This window comes from Aythya fuligula, chromosome 2 (genome assembly GCF_009819795.1).
Source record: "Aythya fuligula isolate bAytFul2 chromosome 2, bAytFul2.pri, whole genome shotgun sequence".
Classification (NCBI taxonomy): Eukaryota; Metazoa; Chordata; class Aves; order Anseriformes; family Anatidae; genus Aythya; species Aythya fuligula.
Genome location: NC_045560.1, coordinates 122,943 through 146,985, shown reverse-complemented (window position 1 = coordinate 146,985; position 24,043 = coordinate 122,943). Strand labels below are relative to the sequence as shown.

Genomic DNA, 24,043 nt, shown 5'->3' with positions numbered 1-24,043 from the left:
GGGACCGGCGGAGCCCTCGCCGCCCCCGAGGGAGCGGACCGCGCCGCCCGCCCGTGCCCCCTCCGCGCCGCTCCGCCGCCCCCGCTCGGCTCCGCCGCGCTGCCCCTGCTCGTCGCGCTCGGGCTCGGGCTCGGCGCCGCCGCCGGCCTGGCCCCCAGCGGTTTTCTTGTCGCGCGCCCCCCACACCCCCGGAACGGGCTGCGGCGGCTTCGCCGTGTCGGAGGGAGCCGGTCAGATCGCGGCGGGGAAGGCAGGTGGAGAGGGGGAGCCCCGCGCTCGTCTGCCGCCCCCAAACGGGGGCTGCGAGCCCCCTCGGGAGCTTTTTCCTGCGCGCGGTCTGGTCCTCCCATCGGAGAGACGAGCGCCCGCCCAGGCCGCCGTGGGGGGGTCCTGTGGAGCAGAGGGTCCCCTTCCCCAGACCCTGGCCCCGGGGACACGCTGTGCCCCAGCGCTGCCTCGCAGCCGGCTGACGGGTGTCTGCAGCGCTCCGCGAGCATCCAGCCTTCTGCGTGCGGGAGACACGCTCAAATAAAAAAGGAGTTATTTGTCATGCTGCCTTTGAGCTGGCCCCAGTTTTCTTTCAGAGGGTAACACGTAGTCCCAGGTACTTACTGAAAACAAGCTGACCCAAATCTGACCGCTGCTCTGTATGGCCCGCATCTCCTTGACTCCCACCTTGGCACCACCTGCTGCTGGAGGTTGCCGCTTTCTCCCTCCCTCCTGTCCCCTGGGTCCTGAACTCTCTTCCATTTCCCCTCTCAGCGTGACCTGTGGAGGAGGACCCTGTGTGCATCTACCCCTGGAACTGGTCTCCCACTAACACTTTTAAATCCTTTTTTGAGTGAAACTAACCTCTGCCCTTGAATGGAAAACACTCATTGGAAGTGGAGACTTCTGGCACATATCCTGGGGTGACTGGTGATTTTCATAATCTCCTACCTTATGCAGATTGACACTCCAGGAAGGCCCATGCTCCCTGAACTTCCTTCCAGAAGAGACCAACAGCCAAACTGCGATGCAACATCTACTTTGCTGGCTTTCCTCAGGATGGTGGGGAGCAAGAGCTTCTTTGATTCTCCTTACCTCCCCTTTGAGAAGCACAGACACCCACCTAAGGAGAGAGATCCTCTGTGCCAATTCCTGCTGGAGAGACTTGTTTTTTTGGAAGCTGCTGCTCTGTGCTGCTTACTTTGCTAGGAGATTAGGTCATTTCCAAGCACTAGCCCTCATCCAGGCTGTGACCTGGTATTGTCAGCACTGCGCTTCTTGGAGACACCAACTTAATAGCACTGCACATCCAGAGGAGTCCTGCTGCTTCAGAAAATAACCAGTTCCTTGGTGCTGCCTCAGGAACAATCAACAACCTATTGTTCACCATAGGGACACCACCATGAGAAACCAGCCCTTCTTCCCTGGCAGAATCTCCTGCTTTCTGGCTGTGGGGAAGAAACTCCCAGCCTGGCCCTGCTCCTCAGGCAGGGTGAGGGTGAGATTCGTGGCATTGTCAGCCTTTGGTTTCCTCCTTTTCTGCAGTGCTGCAGTGATTTTCCTTTCTGTACCTCATGTACTCTCTCACTTTGCTCTCCTGGCCCAGCCCTTCTTCCTTGCACTGCTTCCATTGCTGTGTTCTAACTCAGCCGCTGCTTTCTGAGACTCTATCCTTCCTTATCTTTGTCTCTATTCTAAGTAGAATTCACCATAATCTTTCTGCCCCTGTTTTGGCCTTGCTGAACTGAGAGCCTTGTTACAGTCCCTAATGGAGCTGTTTGCTCTTATGCTGACCAGCACTGCCTAGCCTGGCATTGTGATGCTTGTATTTCCCTTTCTTGCCTATCTGTTCTTTGAACAGCTGCTCCTAACTGTATTACTAGGTGTGGGCTTACGCCCATGAATGCTGTGAGTGCTGGTGTTCACATCTGTTCTGCTGTAATGCTTCTGTCCTTCATCACCTACAGTGAAGAGATGTCAAAAAGAGCACTGTTCTGTATGGACAGGTACAGCTGGCTCAGCTCTTCCCAAGGAGCAGCTGTCTTTTCCTTCTTACCTTGGCTCACCTGCTCAGGGACCTGTCATGAATATGTAGCCACTGAAGCTGCCTGACTGTACCCTGAATCTGTGGGATCATTAGTTATCCTACTCTACAACACTCTCGCCAGCCTACCAAGGCAGCTGATAGTGCCTGCTGAGATGCTATGGTAGTCTGACAGCCATTAAAGATACAATTTTTTAAGAGTGAAAGCAAGCTGACTTGGTTAAAGTTCCTGAGCTGGCCTTCTTTCCCAAGGTTGCCAGGGATGTCATAGGGCAGAAATGTAATTGAGAACATCCATGTGAGAAAGTACCCTTGCTTCTCGTTTAGACTAGACAAATTGCAGGGATCTCTTCCAGTCTTAACCATTCTGTGGTTCTTACTAAAGTAAGCCTCAACATGTTGACAGATTATAGGCAAGTGTTGTACTTCCATATTTTCTCCCACCTTCCCAAATATAAGCTGGCTTCAGTCTGAAAGTTGAATAGCTTATAAATGTGGCCTAGTGCCTGGGCAAAAGTACCTTACTGGCAACATGGATGTGCACCTGTCTGCAGTTGTCTGCCGGGAAGTCTTTAATCGCTGTCTGTTGCATCTTTCCTTTCTTGATCTTTCTCTCTCTCTCTTTCTTTGAGTTGTGCTGCCTTTGAAGTGTCTCATGGGTTGGTCTGTTCTAGGAAGTTCTATTTTTATTATATATTGCTTCTCTCTCACTCCGTATGTATTTTCTTTTTTCAGAGCTGGATCCAAATGCATCTTCGGCCTGCTGTCTTAAAGCTGTTCCTGCTTCAGGTCGTTTAGAATATCTTCTGCTAATTCATCATGACATAATATCTGGTTTCGTGCCCCATCCTGTTGGATAAGTTTGCTGTTCACTCTTGGTCTATACAGAGGTGACTCCAGGTGTTCATCATCTACCTAGTTGGGTACAGGTAGGTTTTAGCCCTTTGAAAAGTGACCTGTTCTAGGTGGGAAGAATGTGACTTATATTGATACTGGAAAATATTTGGACATCTGGAAAATGTTATTTTGTGAAATAAGTTCTGAATTGCCTTCTAGCTGCTATTGATCTCATCTGGTCCTTTTATTAGTCAACTTCTTTTCTGATAGTTTCTACTACTGCTGTCAGGGAGGCAGATGATTAGGCAGAGTAGACTGGTTCAGATCAAGTAATATTAGAGAATGCAGTTGCTAAGAGCAGGCCTAATAGAGGAAAGAATGAAGAAGATGAAGTAGCAGATATTCTCTCAGGTGGCTTATTACCCAAGTAGCTACAAGTAAATGTGATTAGTTCATGTCAGATGGTTATTGATTTATAGGGTTGCCCTGTGTTTTACAGAGATTTAAATTAGCTTGGTTAGCTCTTACCAGCTGTTAGGCTTCTCTAGTGCCTGCTGTTGCTGGATATGCACTGGTCATCTCTGTGATAAGGTACTCAGATCTGACTCTCCAGTCTACTTTCTACCATTAGTTCCAATCCTCTTGTTGCTTCCACTAGTAAATAACCAGCTTCATTCACCTATCTTTTCCTCAGCCAATGCACAATACATCTGTAAGGGACTTTCGCTTTCCTACAGCTGGATCGGTGCCTTTTTGCCTTTTATAGCCTGGACAGGTCATTTCATTGGTAGAGTGCCTACTAGTAAAACAAAACCTATTTTGCATTGGAAACAAGTAGACTAACGTATAACTTTCTGATTTTAAGATAAATTATGTTTGTTTATGCCATCTTGTTTGGCCTGTTGACAACCATATTGCTCAGTCTGCCGCAGCATAGTTATGAACTTTGGACATGGCTTTTTATCTGTTGGCTGAGCTAAGGAAAGTCTGGTACAGAGAGTTACTATTAGTAGTTTACTGATCATGACTTACATGAACCTAAGAACTGTGTTGCACTAAGTCACACCAAAGCGTCCTGTCTCTGAATAGTACTAGATACGTGAAAAAAAAAAAAAAAAAAAAAAAAAAGAACAGGAAAACAAGGCAAATACTGAATGTTTTTCCAGTCAATTGGAATCAGTAGTTTGGGCTAAATAGTCTTAGAAAATCATACAAATTATTATGTCTGCTTTTTCAATGTTAAGTTATCTTCACTGGAAGGAATTGTTCCATTTTCCTGGTCTAGAGTTGTCTAGCTTTATTTTCAGTGCATTTACTTTTCTGTGATTATGTTTTCTGTTACTATTCTGTCCTTTTCTGTTCAACTGAATGTTTTCTTGGATTCTGAATCCAAGGATGACTATAAGACCATTCACTTTGGCCTATTCTTAAAGGCAGTGGGCACTCGAATCCAGTTTACAGCTGTTGCTGGTTAACGGTATGCCTTTTAGGAAGGCAGTTTGATAATTCCTGTCATTCAGGCTCCAAATTACAGAAGGATGAGGATACTTGGTGGAGGGGGGACCAGACAAAAAGGTGTGTGACTGCAGGGCCTTGACAAAATAAATTGTAAGTAAAGGCAATGAGAATAATAATCTGTTAATCAGAGGAAGCTCATTTTTGATTTTCTTACTTGTGTTTGTACTTGTGGATGGTGTTGGTTCAGGGTACCTATTGAATGCAAGACAACAAATATGGCAAAATGCTTTTTCTAACTAATGCCTAGGAAAGTTTATTTCCTTTTCAGCTCTGATTCACCATTCCATTTGTTTCCCTTCTAGTAACTGTCAAATGCTGTGTCCTCTATGATGAGTAACTTGTTAGAAGCCATTGATATTAAAGTTAATGCAGAGTATACCTGCTAATTCAGTCTGACTTTCTGCAGACAGCTTGCTCCACAACCCTGTCTGAAATCAGAAGAGTTTATGTATTAAAACTCTTTTAATTGATCTTAATCTCAATTAAAGATAAGGTGTTAACTTTAAACTTCAGTACTCTTAATCACTTGGAGCTCACTTCTCTTCCAGTGTGATATTGCCACAGTGGTTTCCAGAGTACTTGAGTTAACGCCTGGAATTTGCTGATCTCCCCTTAAATTGAATAGCATTCAAGCAACCTAGCTTTTCTAGGGTGGGATTGGAGGAATTGAATGGTTCTGACTTAAAAATATAAAGCATTGAGAGTTCTGGCACTATACCACAGGAATTATTCAGGTTTTTAATTTATACAGAAATGTCGTAAGTGCATAGAAACAGGCAAATAACTGCAACTTTCATACTTTTTCTTCTGGCTTACAGAATTATTGTTGTGTTATCCATAACATGTTTGTAACATAGATAGTGGCTAGTAGGTCTTGTTCAGGAGGTGTTACTCAGAGGTCAGCCTGCAGCCCCCCACTACCAAAACCTTGCCATGTAAACACACTACACTAAGCACTTTTCTTTGATTCTGTAAGTATTCTGTTAGTGATGTCTGTTATATTCTGTCTGTCCTACAGGCAAGGGGTGCAGGTTCCAGCAGTGCCAGTTGTGCTTATGTAGAAGAGAGTGCCATTGTAATTGTCTGAGAGGAATGTCAATTTTATTTTATTTTATTTTGCTGTGCTCCTAGCTGGAATGTACTATGTGGCAATGCTTTGTAGGTGTTGTGGTTTAACCTGGCTGGCAGCTAAACACCACACAGCTGTTCGCTCACTCTCCCCCCTCCCTCTCTGGGATAGGGGAGAGAAACGGGTAAGTGAAGCCTGTGAGTTGAGATAAAGACAGTTTATTAAGTCAGGAAAATAATAATGACAATAATAATAATAGTACTACTACTAATAATGTGTACAAAAAAGTGATGCACAATGCAATTGCTCACTACCCGCTGACCGATGCCCAGCCTATCCCTGAGCAGTCCGGCCCCCCACGCTGGCTAGCCACCCCCATATATTGTTTAGAATGACCCCAGATGGGATGGAATACCCCTGTGGCCAGTTTGGGTCAGCTGCTCTGGGTCTGTCCCCTCCCAGCTCTTGCTGCACCCCCAGCCTGCCTGCTGGCAGGACAGAGTGAGGAGCTGAAAAGTCCTTGGCTTGGTGTAAGCACTGCTCTGCAACAATTAAAACATCAGCATGCTATCAGCACTCTTCTCATCCTAAGCCAAAACACAGCACTCTACTAGCTACTAGGAGGAAAATTAACTCTGTCCTAACTGAAACCAGGACAGTAGCATAGTTTGTATGGTGACAGCTTTTGGCCGCCGGTTCTTGTTCTTGTTCTTATTCTTTTTTTTTTTTTTTTTTTTTACCTTCCCTATATAAATTAAAAGTCTTCAGTACCTGAAATTTCGTGAGTTTGTTTGTACTTACACTGAATGTACTTAAACAGCACAATGGTGTCAACTCAAAACATTGTGTTTAGTTCATTAAACATGTTGCATTATTTAAGACTTTCATGGTCAACATGTTTCAGACCTCTGGATTGTTTCAACTTTTCTGTGAATTGTACTTGACACTACTTTACCCAGTGTTCCCACATGGACTTCTCTAGTGGCAAAGGCATGTGGAGAAAATCATCCCTCTCTCCTTAGTTTCTTCTCTCCATAAATCCAAGAGTTTCTCTGACTCTCTTTGCCACAGTAGGATAGGTAATTCGGTTTGAGTTGTTTTCCCACTGTGGTCCCTACTTCCAGTTCAGAGTTTCTGCTTTTCAAGATAAAATCTCTTGCTTTAGGGGGATGTTCTTTATCCTTTGTTCTTAGATTGTTCCTTGCATTTCAGTACACACATTATTTGAATGAATCTGTCTTAATAAGATGTTTTTTAGGTCTTGATACAATAGATCTGTCCTACACTCCAGTTTACTAGAGGTGATTTTGTATTAATTTCCCATATGCTGAATGACACTGATGAATATTGTCTGACTAATTCTTCCCTGTGGAGGTACCTTTGCTTTTAACTACATTTCCCAACTGACACTTGCTCTTTGCTTTGTGACAGTAGATTGGGGACGTTATTGATATTTCATAGTGCTTATTAAAAAAAATAGTCCAATACGCTGCCACCTCCCTAGAACAGTCTTTCAAATATCTCATGATTAGTGCTAAGCAATAAGCTGCCCCTCACAGAAGGTTTGTGTTAGTTCTCAGTAGAGTTTGGCTTTTGTTCTGTGGGCTTTGCTTTTTGGAAACAAACAAGCAGGGACTGCCAGGAATGCCAACACTAGGTCTCCAGTATTACATGTTGGGTCCCAACTGAGTGTGGTGGAACATATGAGACATCTGCTGTTACAGCTTTTCTGTGGACTACTGGCTACTTCCTCTCTCAGTCATCCTCTAAAGTATGTGGTGGTGTGTGTCTTCTGGCTGTATGGCATGTAAAGCTTTTGCTGTGTGGTCTTAGGGTCAAGAAAACTGGATGCTCCATATGTAACTGACGCATTTATACATCTTTAATGTCTCTTGGCAAGTGCCATAGGCTAACTATATGCTGCATGAAAAAGCTTATGTTGATTTTGATTTTATTGCCCCCTGTTTTTTTGGTGGTCACCTAGATCTTCTGTAACAAGGTAATGTACTCCTAGTTTTGTCTCAGTAGTAGTCTTAAATCTGTACACTTTTCTCCTCAAAAAGTGTACAGCCCTTTTTTTTTCCTGAAAAAAAAAAATCTTTTTTCAGTTCCTCTTCATAAGATAATTATTTCATAGCTGGTTTTCTTATATTTGTATCTTTATTAATTATGCCGTATACTTTCTTGAGATGTGACCAACATTGCCTGCAATACGATAAGAGGAAGAGAGAATTGCTGTCTGTAATACCTTCTGTCAGGCTGTCTATAAATCCTTCACATTTAATTCTCAGTGAATGCTTCTATCAAGTACTGCAGCCATCTTTCTGTGCTGGTGTATTTAACATCATAAATCGTACACAAAGTTGTAATTAGTTGCATCCTGTCTTTTGTTCAAAGAATTAGTGTCCTGTTTGTGTCATAAGTATGCCATTGCAGAGAAGGAGTCAGAATGTCTTCTGCAGAGGCAAACAGTGCCCCACAGGTCTATTATGTTCTTATTCTATTCTGTTGTGCCCTTGTTCTATTAGGGTTAGAATTCTTCGAAGAATCATGTGAATAAGAGCAGGCCTGTCAGTGCATTGTCCTTAAGTCTTTTGAAAATACTCTCAGTGAGGTTTCTGAAGAACGTAAAGGCTAATAAGGGACGTATATAGTCAATAAGGAAAATTCCACATAAATAGTTAGGAAAAGTAGGAAATATAAGTGTACACAAAAGGTGAGAGCACACATCTCCTTGATTAAGATTATCCTGTCAAGGATATTTTCGGTGCAAAGGGGATAACAACGAAATAGGCAATGTGCTAAACAAAACCACAAAGACACAAACTGCTAGTTCAGGGGATAATGGAGACAAAGACCAAATGTCTGCAGTCACTCAATGATGAGCCATTAAGAAACTACGGGCATAACTTTGGAGAGGATTTCCCTGGACTTGGTAATTGATAATAAGGTGGAAATAAGAGGAACATCAGGGTTTGGAATATTTGAGGAGGCTTGTGGAATTATGCAAAACTTACTAGGAAATGTTTGGGGGGGGGGGGGAGAGAAGCAAAGTGAGAGGGTAGACAGAAGAGGGTATGAAAAAGGTCACTTGCATGCACACAGTAGCTGGTCAGTACGTTTTTCTGGCTGAGACCTGTGCCTGATTGTCACAGTCTATTCTATCTTTCTATTAAATCTGTTCTTAACTTTCTGTGTAATCTCTCTACCCTATGTGTGAGTTCTCTAAAGAATAGGTGCCACAAACTGGCAAGACTGACGTGAGTGTATACCAGCAACTGGAGTCAGACCCGGGGGTGCAGCCATCCCTGGACTGTGGTGTCGGCCACGGGAGAAAGTGGTTGTCTCAGTGTGAGTAGCTAGAGGGCCCATCTCTTGGGAGCATCTTCACAGATCTCAAAGACTTTGTGTCTGGAATGGCAGCTACTGTGGGGACCAGCATGAGTGAATTTGGGGCCAACAAGTGAGTCAAACTGGGAGTGTAGGCACCCCTGGGCTTTGTTTCTAGCAGCTGGAGTGAGGGGGAGTCTCAGGGCTAGCCAGAGCAGGTAAGGATCTCAAGTTCCACCACTGGGTCTGGCATGTGTCCCAAGCACCAGCTACTGTGGGGGACTGAGGTGAGTGAAATGAGTGAGTGTCTCAGCAGCTGCAGGTCACAGCCCATGTACCAGCTACAGAAGAGGAGCGTGTGTCTTTCCTAGACCTGGTGTGTGTGGCAGGGGTGGTATGTGTAATCTGCTGGCAGATCTCAAGCAAACTGAGGACTTGTCAGTAGATAGGTGGTCCAGTGTCTGGGCAGGCCTATGAGATGAACAGAGGGCTTGTACTGTACTTGGGGTCCGCAAGTGTGGGGCGCTATATTGGGCAAAATCGGCAGGCTTTGTAGGAGTGACTCTATAGGAGAAAGTCACAGATTGCCCTGTGCTGGTCATAGCTGCTTCCAGCCAGCTGAGCAATGTACAAAATGGATCCACCACACACCGAAACTAGAACCAATCAGAGGAGCACAGGACACCTCTCTGAAAATATTTAAGAAAGGGCAGTAGTTGCCAGGCACAAGGGGAGACACCCAAGCAGAGGCAGGAGAGATGCTGGAAGAAAGATGCCCAAGCAGGGACAAGCAGTGTTGCTGGAGCAGAGCAAGAGAAGTGCAAGAGCAGAAAAGATATCCAAGAAGGGTGAGGAAACACCAGAGCAGAATGGGAGAGACACCTGAGGAAACGGAAGGTGTACAAGAGGAGTTGCTTGATTAGGAGTGAGGACACAAAAGGAGAAGGTGTACCTGTAAGGCACTATGGCCCATTGAAGAACCAATGATGAATAAGAAGCAAAAGAGCTGAAAAAAGACAAGGAACCCCTATGCATTGACCCCCATCTCCTGCACTTCCTGCTGCCTCACCAAAGGGACTGAATGTGACATCTGGCAGGGGGATTGGAAACTGAAAAGTGGGAAGGGGAAACATCCAGAGTGAGACTAAAGTGTTTTCCCTATGTGTTATCTTTATTCCTCAGTACTAGAATCAGTAATTAAAGGTTTGTTAGTTGCCACTAAATTAAATTAAGCAAAATTCCATGACTGGAGGCTTTTTTTGCCTCTTGTTGCGGTTTAACCCAGGCAGGCAGCTGAACACCACACAGCTGCTCACTCACTGCCCCATAGTGGGATAGGAAAAGAATCAGAAAGGTAGAAGTGCAAAATCTTGTGGGTTGAGATAAAGGCAGTTTAACTGGTAAAGCAAAAGCTGCTTGCAAGCAAAGCAAACCAAGGAATTCCTTCCCTGCCTCCCATCAGCAGGCAGGTGTTCAGCCACGTCCAGGAAAGCAGGGCTCGTCGTGTGTTACGGTTTCTTGGGAAGACAAACGCCATCACTCCGAAAGTCCCCCATTCATCCTTCTTTGTTCCAGATCTTATTGCATGATGCGTATGGGCAGCTTTGGGTTAGGTCTCCCAGCTGTGTCCCCCCCAGGTCTCGGTACACCCCTAGCCAGCTCAACAACAAGGCAGCATGAGAAGCAGAAATGTCCTTGGCTCTGTGAGAGCACTGCTCAGCAGCAACCAAAATGTCAGTGTGTCATCACTACTAGTGTCACCAGAAGTCCAAAATGCAGCATCAAATGAGCCTCTATGAAGAAAATTAACTATCCCAGCCAAAATCAGAACACTTGCCACGGGTGTCTGTGAGATGGGTGTATGACTACCTGCATCTTTTTGCTAGCAAAGTAAAAGCAGGACTGGCTGGCAAGCTGGAGACCCATGGAGTGGGTATGAGGTTGATATCCAGGTATCCAGGCTGGGGTATCAGGTGGGCAGAAGGGGTGTGTGATACTCAAGGGATCCATGAATGTTTATGGGCTTTTGAATCTAAAGAGTGGCAGCAGGTATGCTTTCAGTAGTTAACGTCAATCCTGGTAAGCCGGAGAGGAGGACTTGGCTGCCTGGTACTTATGTTTTGTGTGAGAACTGGCATGTGGGTACTGCTGAAGGCACAACAGTCTTCAGACACCTTCTCAGTGTAACTGCTGTGTCAGCATTCTCCACATGTCTGAGTGTGTGCATGCAAACTCGGACTCATTAGTGACTGAGCCTGCAAATGGGAAAACAGCAGCTGTGTCCACTGGCCTGGAGCAGAGACTGCGGAGTCTTCAGGCACACTGGGCTGGAATCTCTGGGCTCTGGCACTGCTTGAGGGGTGGTTGCTCGTTGGCTGCATCCCTTAGCAGGAAACAGGAGTACGGATAACTGTTCAGTTTTCGTGACAGAAGGACTACCATTTTGGTCCCCTGTTGGTGGCCAGTGTATTATATAAATGATTTCTAAAGAGGTAAATAACACAGCAATAAAATTAGCTGATGATGTGGCATTATTCAGTGTAGTAGAACCTAAACCTGTTTCTTAAGAACTTTGGACAAGTTTGAAAAAACCTTGATGATAATATGTCAGAATGAACGTTGATCTTATTGATGTTTACATGTATCTTAAGTGTGGGAGACAGAGGGATTTGGCCAACCTCTTTTCAGTGGTTTGTGGGAACAGGACAAGGGGCAATGGCCACAAAATGGAGCACAGGAAGTTCCGCACCAACATGTGAAAGAACTTCTTCACAGTGAGGGTGATGGAGCACTGGAACAGGCTGCCCAGGGAGGTCGTGGGGTCTCCTTCTCTGGAGATATTCAAGGTCTGTCTGGACTCCCACCTGGGCAACCTGCTCTAGGGAAACTGCTTTGGCAGGGGGTTGGACTCGATGATCTCTCGAGGTCCCTTCCAACCCCTACAATTCTGTGATTCTGTGAACCGAATGTTGATGAGTTTATATGTAAAGTGTGTAGAGAAAATAAGTCTGCTAATGTAGCCATGTTGTTGTCCAAACTATCTGCTTTGTCTCGGGAAAGAGATCTTAGCATCTTTATAGATCTCCATAAATATCAATTTAATGTTAGCCATTAAAATGGAAAATCCAATGTTAGATATTATAGGAAAAGAATCAACAAAACTGATTTTTTTATTATAAAGCTATGAAACTCCATGGCTTACCTATATGGTGAATGCAGTTCTATATCCCTTAAGATTTATTAAGTAGTAGAAATCGTAGAATTCTAGAAAAGGTGATGAGGATAGTGAGAAGTTGGGAGATTCCATCAGAGGAGGTATGTGAGAATTCTTTAGAAAAAAAGATAAAGACAAGTATGCTAGAGATCTATAAAGCCATCGGGGGTGGGGAAAGCAAGTTGCTATTTATAGAATATATGGACATGTCATGAAATTATCAGGCAAGAGGCTTAAAACAAACACAAAGGGATATTTTTCATGTCATGCCCAATTAGATCATGGCATTTATTACTAAAAGATGTTTTAACTCTATACTATAGATGAATTTAAACAAAGGTGTTAGACAAGTCCATTGCTGGCTGTTAAACATGGTAGTCCAAGCTCAGGAAGTTAATAAACTATAACAATTAAAAAAAGGAAGGTTATACAAGAGGAATAGGTATGTCTTGTTTCTTGCAATAGTAGTAGTATTGTGGCTATGATGCTCTATCCATATATTCAAAAGACAAAGGTTTTAATGCAGTGGAGTATGGTTATTTGAATATCTGATGAATATTTATTTGAATCTCTGATGTAGTTGCAGAAAAGGCCAGTCACAAGCGGTATCCCTCAGGGGTCAGTCTTGGGACCTGTGCTCTTCAACATCTTTATCAATGATATAGATGACAGAATCAAGCGCACCCTCAGCAAGTTTGCAGATGACACCAAGCTGAGTGGTGCAGTTGATAAAACAGAGGGAAGCGACGCCATCCAGGGGGGCCTGGACAGGCTGGAGAATTGGGCCCATGAGAACCTGATGAGGTTCAACAAGGCCAAGTGCAAGGTGTTGCAATTGGGCTGGGGCACTCCCAGGTATTTTTACAGACTGGGCAAAGAAGAACTTGAGAGCAGCTCTACAGAGTAGGACTTGGGGGTCCTGATGGACGAGAAGCTGGACATGAGCTGGCAGTGTGCACTTGCAGCCTCAAGGCCAACTGCGTCCTGGGCTGCATCAAAAAAGGGGAGGCCAGCAGGGAGAGGGAGGGGATTGTCCCCCTCCACTCTGCTCTTGTGAGACCCCACCTGGAGCACTGCGTGCAAGCCTGGGGCCCCCAGCGCAAGAAGGATGTGGAGCTCTCGGAACAGGTCCAGAGGAGAGCCACACAGATGATCAGAGGGCTGGAGCACCTCTCCTATGAAGAAAGGTTGAGGGAACTGGGCTTGTTTAGCTTGGAGAAGAGAAGGCTCCAGGGAGACCTCATTGTGGCCTTCCAGTACTTGAAGGGAGCATATAAACAGGAGGGGGAACGCCTGTTTACATGTGTTGGTAGTGGTAGGACAAGGGGGAATGGTTTTAAATTAAGACGGGAGATCTAGGTTAGAAATCAGGAGAAAGTTTTTCACTTGGAAGGTGGTGAGGCGCTGAAACAGGTTGCCCAGAGAGGTTGTGGATGCCCCATCACTGGAGGTGTTCAAGGCCAGGCTGGATGCGGGTCTGGGCAGCCTGCTCTAGTTAGTGGTTGACAGCCCTGCCCAGAGCAGGGGGGTTGAAACCGGATGATCTTTAAGGTTCTTTTCAACCCAGGCCATTCTACGATTCTATGAAAATAAATTTATTATTATTTTATTTATTATAGTCTTTCTTGAGCATCTGGTACTAATTATTGGCTAAGTGGACGTTTGGTCTGAGATCTGATGCCAGAAATGTGTATTTTTCCACAGTCTTCATTAAAAATACAAGGACAGTAAGTGATAAATACTTCTTTTATTCCAAATGTCAGTCCTTGTTAAGCAGCTTTGAAGAAAATAAAGCGTTTAAACAGTATAGCTGTAACTCCCCCCATCTTTGATTGTGTGTTTTCTTTAGTGTATTAGCTCTCGGAACTTACATAGTTTTCCCATACCTGTGCAAGTCGTCTGGACTGATTTAAAACTGAATATAAAAATACTTTGGTTCTGTTTATGGAGTGTACTTTAGATGGGAAGAGGAGTGAAGTTAGAACTTTTTTTGGGAAATCAGTTTTCACCAAAATAAGGCAAAACTTCAAAAGCCTGATAGTGTTTTTCTTAGCAAGTTGTGCTGTGGGTGTTCTGTCTGATGTGGATAGTTGGGGTGCCTGGAAGCGGTTGGTAAGATTAGGGTTTTCTTTGAGTTTCTTACAAGTATGAAGGTGCTTTGGAGGGAAGCAGAACAGAGATGTCTCAGATTATATCATCTATTAGGCCTGGATCATAGAATCACCGAATGGTTTGGGTTGAAAAGGAACTCAAAGCCCTTCTAGTTCCACCTCCCCTGCCATGCACAGGCACCTCCCACCAGCCCAGGCTGCCCCCAGCCCCTTGGGCACTGCCAGCAATGGGGCATCCACAGCTCCTGGGGGCAGCCTCCTGCAGTGCCTCACTGCCCTCAATATGATTAATATCTTCCAAACATCTAATCTAAATATACCCTCTTTTACCTTAAAGCCGTCACCCCGTGTCCTATCCCTACACCCCCTGCCTAAGAGTCCCTCCCCAGCCCTCCTGCAGGCCCTGAAGGCTGCTGTGAGGTCTCCCCACAGCCTTCTCCTCTCCAGGCTGAGCAACCCCAACCCCCTCAGCCTCTCCTCACAGCAGAGCTGCTCCAGCCTCCAAGCATCCTCGAGCATCCTCGTGTCCTCCTCTGGACTCGCCCCAGCAGCTCCACATCCCGGTGCTGGGGCCCCAGAAGGAAGGCAGTGCCCAGGGAGGGTCTCATGAGAGCCTGCTGGTTGAGCTGCTGCTGGTGCAGCCCAGGGCATGCTTGGTTTTGTGGGCTGTGAGGTCACAGTGCCCGCTCCGTGTAATACTGAGAAAACTCACTCTTACTGAAGGGCTGGCACTGAGCTAGCAACATGTAGCAATCTTGCTGTTGTTCTTTTCCTGATTATGCTACGTTAACACAAATAAGTTTATTTCAAATGCCTACAAACACAGCTAGTTACAAGTGAATCTTAGTGTGAATTTTCTTCACCTTTCCTGCTTCCTTCTTTGTAAAATTGTTTTCAACTGCTCTGCTTTCTTCTTTGAAAACATTTAAGTTATAGTCTCACATAATTCAGCTTTATTGCTAAATTCCATTTAATAAGCTCCCAATCTGTCCTGGCTGCTTATTCCTGTTTCTTGTAGTAGTTTTTCTCCCCTCACTGTTTTGCTGTAGCAACTTGTGGGACCTGTAAATGAGGTTAAGACTGGTTCTCAACCTGAGCAGTATTCTCCCATCACAGTACTTCTCTGTTACCTCTAACTTGTGAAAAAAATCTTTAAACATGAGGAGAACAAGGGATGTGTAGCCCAGCTAAAATAAGTGAGGCAGTGTTCTTCAGCTAGTGCTGCTTTTGACATAATCATTGTTCATGGAGTCTGCTCAGCAGTTTTTTTATCACAGCAACTAATTGAAGAAGAGTAGCAGCTTACAAACACCAGTAATTGTACATTTCAGTACTGTACATTTCAGTACTTGTTAAATAGCTGTTACTCAAAACGCTTTTTATTTTATTCTGTGATTTCTCGGTTTAAATTCTGTCACCCTGCATTACTAGTACATAAAGAAGACATGGTTTATTTGATTAACTGTCTATGTCTATATCTGAACTAGTCTTCATAAGTTTCCTTTACAGTGAGTAGAGAATTATAACATTTTTGTGATGATTGCTCATATTTTTAGGATTTATGTGTGCATGAAAGGCATGTTACTTCAGGTCAGTGAAAGAGCATATGCAGAAGTACTACAATCTATGTTTGTATACTTATATATTGAATCATAGAATATCTGAGTTGGAAGAGACTGACAATGATCATCAAGTCCAACTTCTGGGTCTCAAAAGGACCACCCAAAAAATCAGACTATGTGTCTGAGAGCGTTGTCCAAACACTTCTTGAACTCAGGCAGGCTTGGTGCCATGACCACTTCCCTAGGGAGCCTGTTCCAGTGCCTGACCACCTTCTCAGTGAAGAACATTTTCCTGATAGCTGGTCTGAACCTTCCTGTCACAGCTTCAAGCCGATCTCTTGGGTCCTGTTGCTGGTCCCCAGAGAGCAGAGCTCAGCACCTGCCTCTCTTCTCCCCCTTGGGAGGAAGTTGTAGACTGTGATGGGGTCTCCCCTCATCTCTTCTCCACGCTGAACAATCCAAGCAATTTCAGCCGCTCCTCATATGTCTTCCCCTCTAGACCCTTTACCACTTTTGTTGCCCTCCTTCGGACACTCTCTAACAGTTTTATATCATTGTTATACTGTGGTACTCAGAACTGCACACAGTACTTGAGGTGAGGCTGCACCAGCGCAGAGCAGAGCAGAACAATCACTTCCTTTGACCAGCTAGCAATGCTGTCCTTGATGCACCCCAGGATACGGTTGGCCCTTCTGGCCACCAAGGCACGCTGCTGGCTCGTGCTCAGCTTGCTGTCGATCAAAATCCCCAGATCCCTTTCTTCTGGCTGCTCTCCAGCATCTCATTCCCCAGTCTGTATGACCAGGGTTGCCCCTTTCCAGGTGCAGAATCTGACACTTGCTGTTGTTAAACTTTATGTTGTTGGTGATTGCACGGCTCTCTAATTTGTCCAGATCTCTCTGCAAGGCCTCACCACCCTCGATGGAGTCAACAGCTCCATCCAATTTGGTATCGTCCATGAATTTGCTTAAAAAACCTTCAAGTCCTTCATCCAAATCATTTATGAAAACATTGAGGAGGACTGGTCCTAAAATGGAGCCCTGGGGAACCCCACTAGTGACAGGTCACCAGCCTGATGTAACCCCATTTAGAAGAACGCTCAGGGCCCAAATTGCCAGCTAATTGCTCATCCATCTTATTATACTTTTATCTAACTGTATTCTTGTCATTTTGTCCAGAAGAATACTATGAGAGACAGTATTGAAAGCTTTACTGAAATTCAAAAAGATTATAACAACAACTGGCTTCCCTTGATCAACTAGATGGATGCAGGAGCTGAAGGCATCTTCAGCAAGTTTGGTGATGATACTAAACTGGGAGGTGCTGTTGACTCTCTCAAGAACAAGAGGCCTTGCAGAGGGATCTAGATAGACTGGAGCATTGGGCAGTCAGCAGCAGCATGAAATTCAGCAAGGGTAAATGCTGGGTTCTGCACCTCGGACGGAGTGACATTCCAGTGTTACGTATAAGTACCACCTCATGACAACACTCTGCAGATTTGCATTTTGTTGGAGCTTTCACTTATTTTACCTTCTATTCTGCATTACTTCTGTTTTTTATCGTTCTTTGTAAAGCCAGTGGCAGTGGTAAGATTTCTTAGATATCACAGGCTCAGGTAGTTCTCCTTCTGAGGCTCAAAACTCCCTTTGAAGAATTCTACTGCTTTGTTTACTCAACAAAATCCTCAGGGGCTGTGCAGTGCAGGGGTGGATGTATTTCTTGACTGGTTTAAGCACTTGTGACAGACTATGTGAACTGGTGTTGGAGCTGTGCAGGCACTGAGGTTACAGAGTAGAGTCTTTGGATGCAGGTGTAAATATATGGAAGGAGATGTAAGATGACATAATTAATGCAGTGATGAATACTGGGGAGGAGGGGGAATGGTTTTAAACTGAAAGAGGATAGATTTAGATTAGATGTTAGGAAGAAATTCTTCACTGTAAGGCTGAAGCACAGACTGCCCTGAGAAGCTGTGGATACCCCATCCCTGGAGGTGTTCAAGGCTATGTTGGTTGGGGCCTTGGCCAACCTGATCTAGTGGGTGGCATCCCTGCCCATGGCACGGGGGTTAGAACTAGGTGGTCTTTAAGGTCCCTTCCAACCTGAGCCATTCTATGAATGCGGACTCTTTACAGTTGATGTATACATTAGGTTCCTTTTAACACCTGTAGTTTTTAGTGTGGTAATATATAAGGATCATGTAGTCAGAAACAAAGATGAGTTTGTATCGTTGCAAATGGCCTTTGGTATTGTGGTAGTGAAGGAATTAAATAGTCCAAGAAGGATTCCATTCTAGAGACTTTATTACATTTTACTGTAATAAAGGTTCAGCTTCAAGTAGTTGTACTTCAAAAAGACTGTTGGAATATGGAAATGTGTTCAGAAGAGACATATAAAGAGATTAAAGGTGTAGTTAAAACTGTTTTAGATTGCGTCCTTGTGGTCACTCACTGTATTTAGTTTACCCGTCAGAGTTTGATAGAGGGATTTTGTCCTGATCTTGAAGAATCTAAATGAGGAAGATAGCAATGTCATTTTATCCGAGGGCATGGATTCCTAGTCTGATATATGTAGCACATAGTAATTAACTTGCAGGATAAATCTGCTCCTACCTAAACCTTCCCCTGCACCTGAAAGATCAGGAAGATTACTTGGGGTCCTATGTCATTCACCCTTGCCCCCAGTACCCTAGTCCCTCTTGATTTGTTCCATGACTCCTTAGGCAGTGTTGTTATTTGCCATGTGGATGAGCAGCAAGGGGTGATGGTTCAAGGCCTGGACAAGCCTCAGTGGTGTCCCTGCAACATCCTGGATCAAGGTCTGTAGTTAACAAACCTCGTGTGACAGCACGATTGGCAGATGATTGCAGAAATGTGTCCAACAATTGTCATGCGCCTTTTTCTCTGGGTGTTAATGCATGGTCCAGCACAGGTGGCTCTGAAATCTTCCTTAGAACGTGGAACTTGTTCCCCTTGACTGTTAGGGCAATACACTGGTTCTGTAAATTTGGATATACAGGTGGAGAAGGCACCCTTCTGCTGACAGAAATCCCAAGTTTCAAGGCTCCCCCAGTATGGGAGACTCCATCCATTGCTTCTTTGAACAATAGTCTCCAGCTGTTCCTCTTTCCCTGCATCAGATGAGCAAGGGCTCACTATTTCCATATCAGTTGCCACTCCCTCCCCAGACTGCTAATTCTCAACTGCCAGGCTACCACATTTTGTTTGATTGGCTTTTTGTTTGTTTTTCTTCCTAAATGGACGGGGTAAAATTTGTATGAGGGAGGAAAGAGTCTCAAAAGAGAATCTGTGGCAGTCAGGTGGACACTTCTTGCCTGCAGCCCCTTTTGCTCCTCCACAGAAGCTTGAGAAATGTTCCGCTAAGCTTGCGGTGCTGCTCCTGCCTTGTTGCAGTGCAGATCCTCCCTCCGCTCAAATCCTGCACTGCAGAATTTTGCATCAGTTAACTGCTAAAGGCTGCCACACAGGGGCAGTAGGAAACTGCATGGGGCACTCCGTCTGTGCTGACCATGGCTTCACTTGACTGACTGCAAGCTCTGAAGCGTTTTAGTAATCAGTCTCTTTGTCTGTGCACTACCATCCAGCGCTACTGCCCTCCTGAGGCCTCAAGTGTACAGAGAGCCCTTTGATTTTTACAAACATGTTTTCCATGTAAAAATAGCAGAAGTGGTGGAATATGGAGGAGAGATGAACGCTGGAATTTCCACACAGCTTTTCTTTAAGTACAGATCCATACCAAAGGAAACCCCTGGAGAGAAAGGAATTGTTTCTACTGCATGTTAGGTCAGTGAAAGTGAATCCAAAAAATTGCCAGAACAATAGCAGGAAAGACTGCCAGGCATATGGAGGTGTTTAATTTGGCAATGCCACTTTAAAATGTTGGTATCAAAGCCAGTTATTGGAAATAATCTGTTGCATTATATCAAAGTGCTTAAAGCAGGTTCTGAAAAATAGGAGCAGGGAGAATGATGGACATGTTTAACTGGGAGGGAGGTGCTTGTGCCTATGCAAAACTCCTTATGATCTTAAGATGCTGAAATGCTTTGGGGACAATGTTCACCAGTCTGAAAAAGCAGAGACTGTGTCTCCTCGGCAACAGGAAAGGCATGCATCTGTTCCCATGGAAATACTCTGCCAAGGCTTTACAGGGAAGATTCTGTTCAGAGCTCAACAGCGCAGGCTCCAGGCTTCTTGTTGACTGTACCTGAAACGGAGGCTGTCTGCACTAGGTGCTCTGATCCTGCAGCTGACAGAGTGAGCTATGAATAGTGTGGCACTGTACCTGGCTCCCTGTGTAAAACAAGGCAATTGTGCGCTGTTGTTCCCATCCAAGGAGTTTCTTCCTCAGTCACAAATTGCCACTACTTAAGACTTGTTTGCAACTTTTCATAAGAAAAGTAGCTGAAGAGGCATCAGAATTTCCTAGTACTAATTCTTTCAAAAGAGTAGACAGGCAAATATGAAAAAAACAGGAAACAAAGTGTACACAGAGAGTCTATATCTGGGCACTCCTTTCTTATGCCTGAAGGGAGAAAAGGAGAGCTGTGTAATAGTGACAGGTCTACTCGCACTAGATCTACCAAACAAGACACTGTTAATACAAATTATATGTAACAGGCACCACTTCTTCTAAACCCATTGTAATGCTCTTCTAAAGGAGCAGACTTAGATCTAGCAGGGATGAAGGGATGATAAGCGGGATCCAAACATTGTTTGTTTGTTTGTTTGTTTTAATATGTGGAATGCAGAAGCAGTAGTGGAACAGTGGTGAATTCAAAGTGACTGCAAAAATTTTAGAAGCAGCATTCTGTTTTTGTATACATTATGTATAGACATTAATAAGCAGTGTTTGTTCTTCAGTTTTTAAGTTTCTTCATCCATCCATCCATCCATCCATCCATCCATCCATCCATCCATCCATCCATCCATCCAATCACAGCCTCCACTCCTGAGCTATCACTTCTTTAGAATTCAGTGAATGTTCAGGATCAGAAAGGATATAGCGCAGCACTAACAGTTACTGTGTAGGTGATATTGCAGCTTTCTGTGAGGGGGAAGAGGTTTAGGAGCTGGTAACTGCACTGTTGCGACAGGAATCAAGAGAATTTGTTAAATCTTTGTAAGTCTTAAGAAGAGTCTTAAGTCTCTTTCATGCTTTGTCTTTGGGTCCCTGCTGCAGTCAGGTTCCTAAGCATTTTTATTTTGTGAGACTGCAAAAGGATTAGAAGCTGAAAGACTGTTAACTATTTTAGATGTATGTAGTCTATTCTTCAACAGCTGCCAGACAGAATGGAGTCATTTTCTGAAGGTAGTCTAGACTTTGGTTTGAAATGTCAGAGAGCTGTGTCCTGTAAGCATGCAAGAGGGTCCACTGAATTGGTACTTTGATAGATAAATGGGGTTAACGTATAAAGGAGGACATAGGAAAGAACAATTAAAAGCCTTCAAAAAAGGCCATAACAAGGAGAAGGGTGTAGGCCTGCAACTGATTGTTCTCTAACTTATTTCTAAAGATGAATTGTGATTGTTGACTTTTTGCAACAGCTTGGTAGAGGCAAAGCATCCCAGAGTTAAGTGAGATGATAAATAAATGGGAAAGCTGTTGTAGGTGGGGTAAAATCAGCAAATGGATAAGACAGAGGGATGCAGAAAAAGTGGATTTTATCAGAGTAAAAAGTACTTGCCAAGTTCAGAACAGACAGAATTGTAGTGGCAGGAATTTGATTAGGAAGAGAAAGGATTAACCCAAATGGCAGAAGGAGGTGGAGAAACTGGGGGAAAAAAAAAAAAAGGCATTAAAACAATCTGGTAAGTGGAAGAATTGTTACAAGTCAGATGAAGTAGCAAAGGAATCAGTTATGTTATAGACAAAAGAAGCTTTTCTAAAGAACAGAACTATGACAAGCGTTTTCTGTGTAACTTTTTTCTTCCTATATTCTGCTTGCCTTATTTCTTATGGGTGAAATGTTAGTGGTTGACTTTCCATTACATATACTTTACACTATATTTTTAACTTTGTTTTATACTTGTTTAGAGTAGGTAAATATCATACTCCAGGTTAATATCTGAGATCTTAACTACGTAAATTTAAAGAAATAATCTTTATAAATATATATATCTTTGGGTTTATAACGAAAATTTAGAAATTCTTTCTCTGTATAACCTTAGCAGAGAGTTGTGCCTATTTGCCATCACTTTTATAAGTAACATTCAGCATTGCTGTATCATATGTGCACGTACTTGTTTGTCTGTAGCATCTGAGTGCTAGGGAATCTCTTTGAAGAATGAAGCACATTTGCTTCCTAAAAGAGAATAGAGTAAAATTTCCTACAAGAACATTGTTTCTATGGTTTCAAGTTGCAGGCTGAGTATAAATTGGTCAGGAAACAGGTGCTGCTGATGGGGTGCAGAGAGTAGGAATTTGGTGGCTATTCAAAATAAGCATGGCTAGACAGCTGGTGCGCCAAGTCCACTGCCTATCATGATGATTAGTGCTCTCTCTGTTCCTGTGCTCCCTTTCTATTTCCATCTGTTAACTTCACTTCTAAACTATAAAGGCCAAAGACCATATAGTTTTATCTGTTCCGCCTAGTACTCTCGAACCCTAGACACAACCAAGCACCAAGAATGGGAAGAACTGTGGAATGTGACAGGTAATATGATATAACATGCACTGAGTAACTCTTTTCCCTGTCACAGTTCACATCCACACACGAACACACCTCTCTGCTATTTGAGTCTTACCAGCATATTCCTGCAAATTATTTTTTTTTGAACACTGTAATGATTCAACTTATGTTTCTTCTACCCTCTGCAATTTTAAGGTGCAGTTAACAAGTCCCTTGTCGTTTAGATCTATTTATTTTTCTTCCTCTGGGAGTACAGGCAGTATATTACTGTGCATATTGTACAGTTCCATGACCTTATTGCCAAATGCAGTTTGTTGCTCTGAGCTGTTCTCTGTCAACTTGCTGTGTCTATAGTATGGTGAGAGATGAGGAGGGGAAGCACTGTATTGTGCTGGAGATGGATGTTTTCCAGTTTTGCAACACTCAGTTGCTGAAAAAGAGCCTGTTTGAAAACTTAATTGTCCAGCTGAAGCCTGAGCACTGTAATTATGTCCCTGTGCCATCAGTTGCTGTGCCTAGCGTTTCCATATTCTTGTGATTTCATGTATGTATTTATGTACTAGGAGAATGGAAAGCTGAAAAGGTTAGAAAACTGTCTTACCTTCTACTGTAGACATATAATTCTTTCAGCTCAGGATTTATCTTCCACTGCCTGCTTGTGTTTTTCCAGCCTAAATCTTCCAACATTTTAGACCCACTTGCTTTTTTTTTTAATCCTCTGTCCTTACTGGCTGTGAAACTTCCCCAAAATCTTTTGAGAATTTAATCATGTCTTTTATTCCCTTGTTTAGATCTCTGAAGACGGTAAAAACAAACAAAAAGACACAAAATACCCTCTTGTGTATAACAACCATTGTCAGAGTCTTTAGTAGCTAATTTTTCTTCCACTTGTTTTTATCATGTTTACAACATTTTGTTTATAACCTCTCAGCCAATTTTTATTTTGCTTAGAAGTAACATACAAATTATGTTCATGTTAAGAATTTCAGACATATGTTTTACTACATTACATTCAAGTTACATTTGCCATTTTACCACCGGCTGCCATTTTCCAAAGTCATTGATGTTTGCTGTAATTATGTACCGTTTGAGATTAACATTGACTTTTCTTGGGGGTAATCTGTTTGTAATTGTTGTAATTATTCTGCCAAATAAAATCATTTAAAAAGACACTTGGGCCTTGTCTGGCAATGCTTTTTTTTTTTTTTTTTTTTTTTTTTTTTTTTTATAATCAACAATATTACTTACCACTTTCAGTTCCATTGTGCTCTAAGTCTGTTGTGGTTTTATTCACTTAATAATTGTTCTACTAGTTTAGTTGAAATGAGAGGTGAATTTATTAGCTGGTCTACGCCAAGACAGCTCTGTTTTCCTTCTTTGGTTATGTGCTTTCTCCACTCTCCTAGTGCTTTTTCTGAGACTCTTTCTCACGTCTTATATAGCTTTGTTTATTAATACATTCTTCAGTCAGTATTTACTTATTATCAATTTGCTCAAACTATAGATACTTCTCAAATGATTTTCACTGAGACCAAGATGTAATTGTATCATTATTAATATTAATCAAAATGGGCTTTCAAAAAATCTTTTTTCCTGATAAAGAAATAGGAAATCCTGCTGGTTTTCCTATATTACAGAAGGGCAAGTGTACTCTAGACAGTTGCATTAGTCTGATCCTAAGTTCATACGAAGCTCAAGGATAAATTTTGAAAGGGAAAATA

At 43.4% G+C, this 24,043-nt stretch overlaps 1 protein-coding gene across 4 annotated transcripts in view; it reads left to right on the top strand.

Moving 5' to 3' along the window:
• The window catches only part of SMARCD3 (SWI/SNF related, matrix associated, actin dependent regulator of chromatin, subfamily d, member 3), a 94,838-nt gene that overhangs the window by 811 nt on the left and 69,984 nt on the right, over positions 1 to 24,043 (top strand). For 2 of the 4 annotated variants that reach the window (XM_032183312.1, XM_032183310.1), the window contains exon 2: positions 2,768 to 2,961. The gene's annotated coding sequence lies outside the window, so the exon portion shown is untranslated. Of the gene's footprint in view, positions 1 to 957; positions 1,487 to 2,767; positions 2,962 to 24,043 lie in introns of those variants that run through there. The other 2 variants (XM_032183311.1, XM_032183309.1) reach the window with 2 other exon arrangements.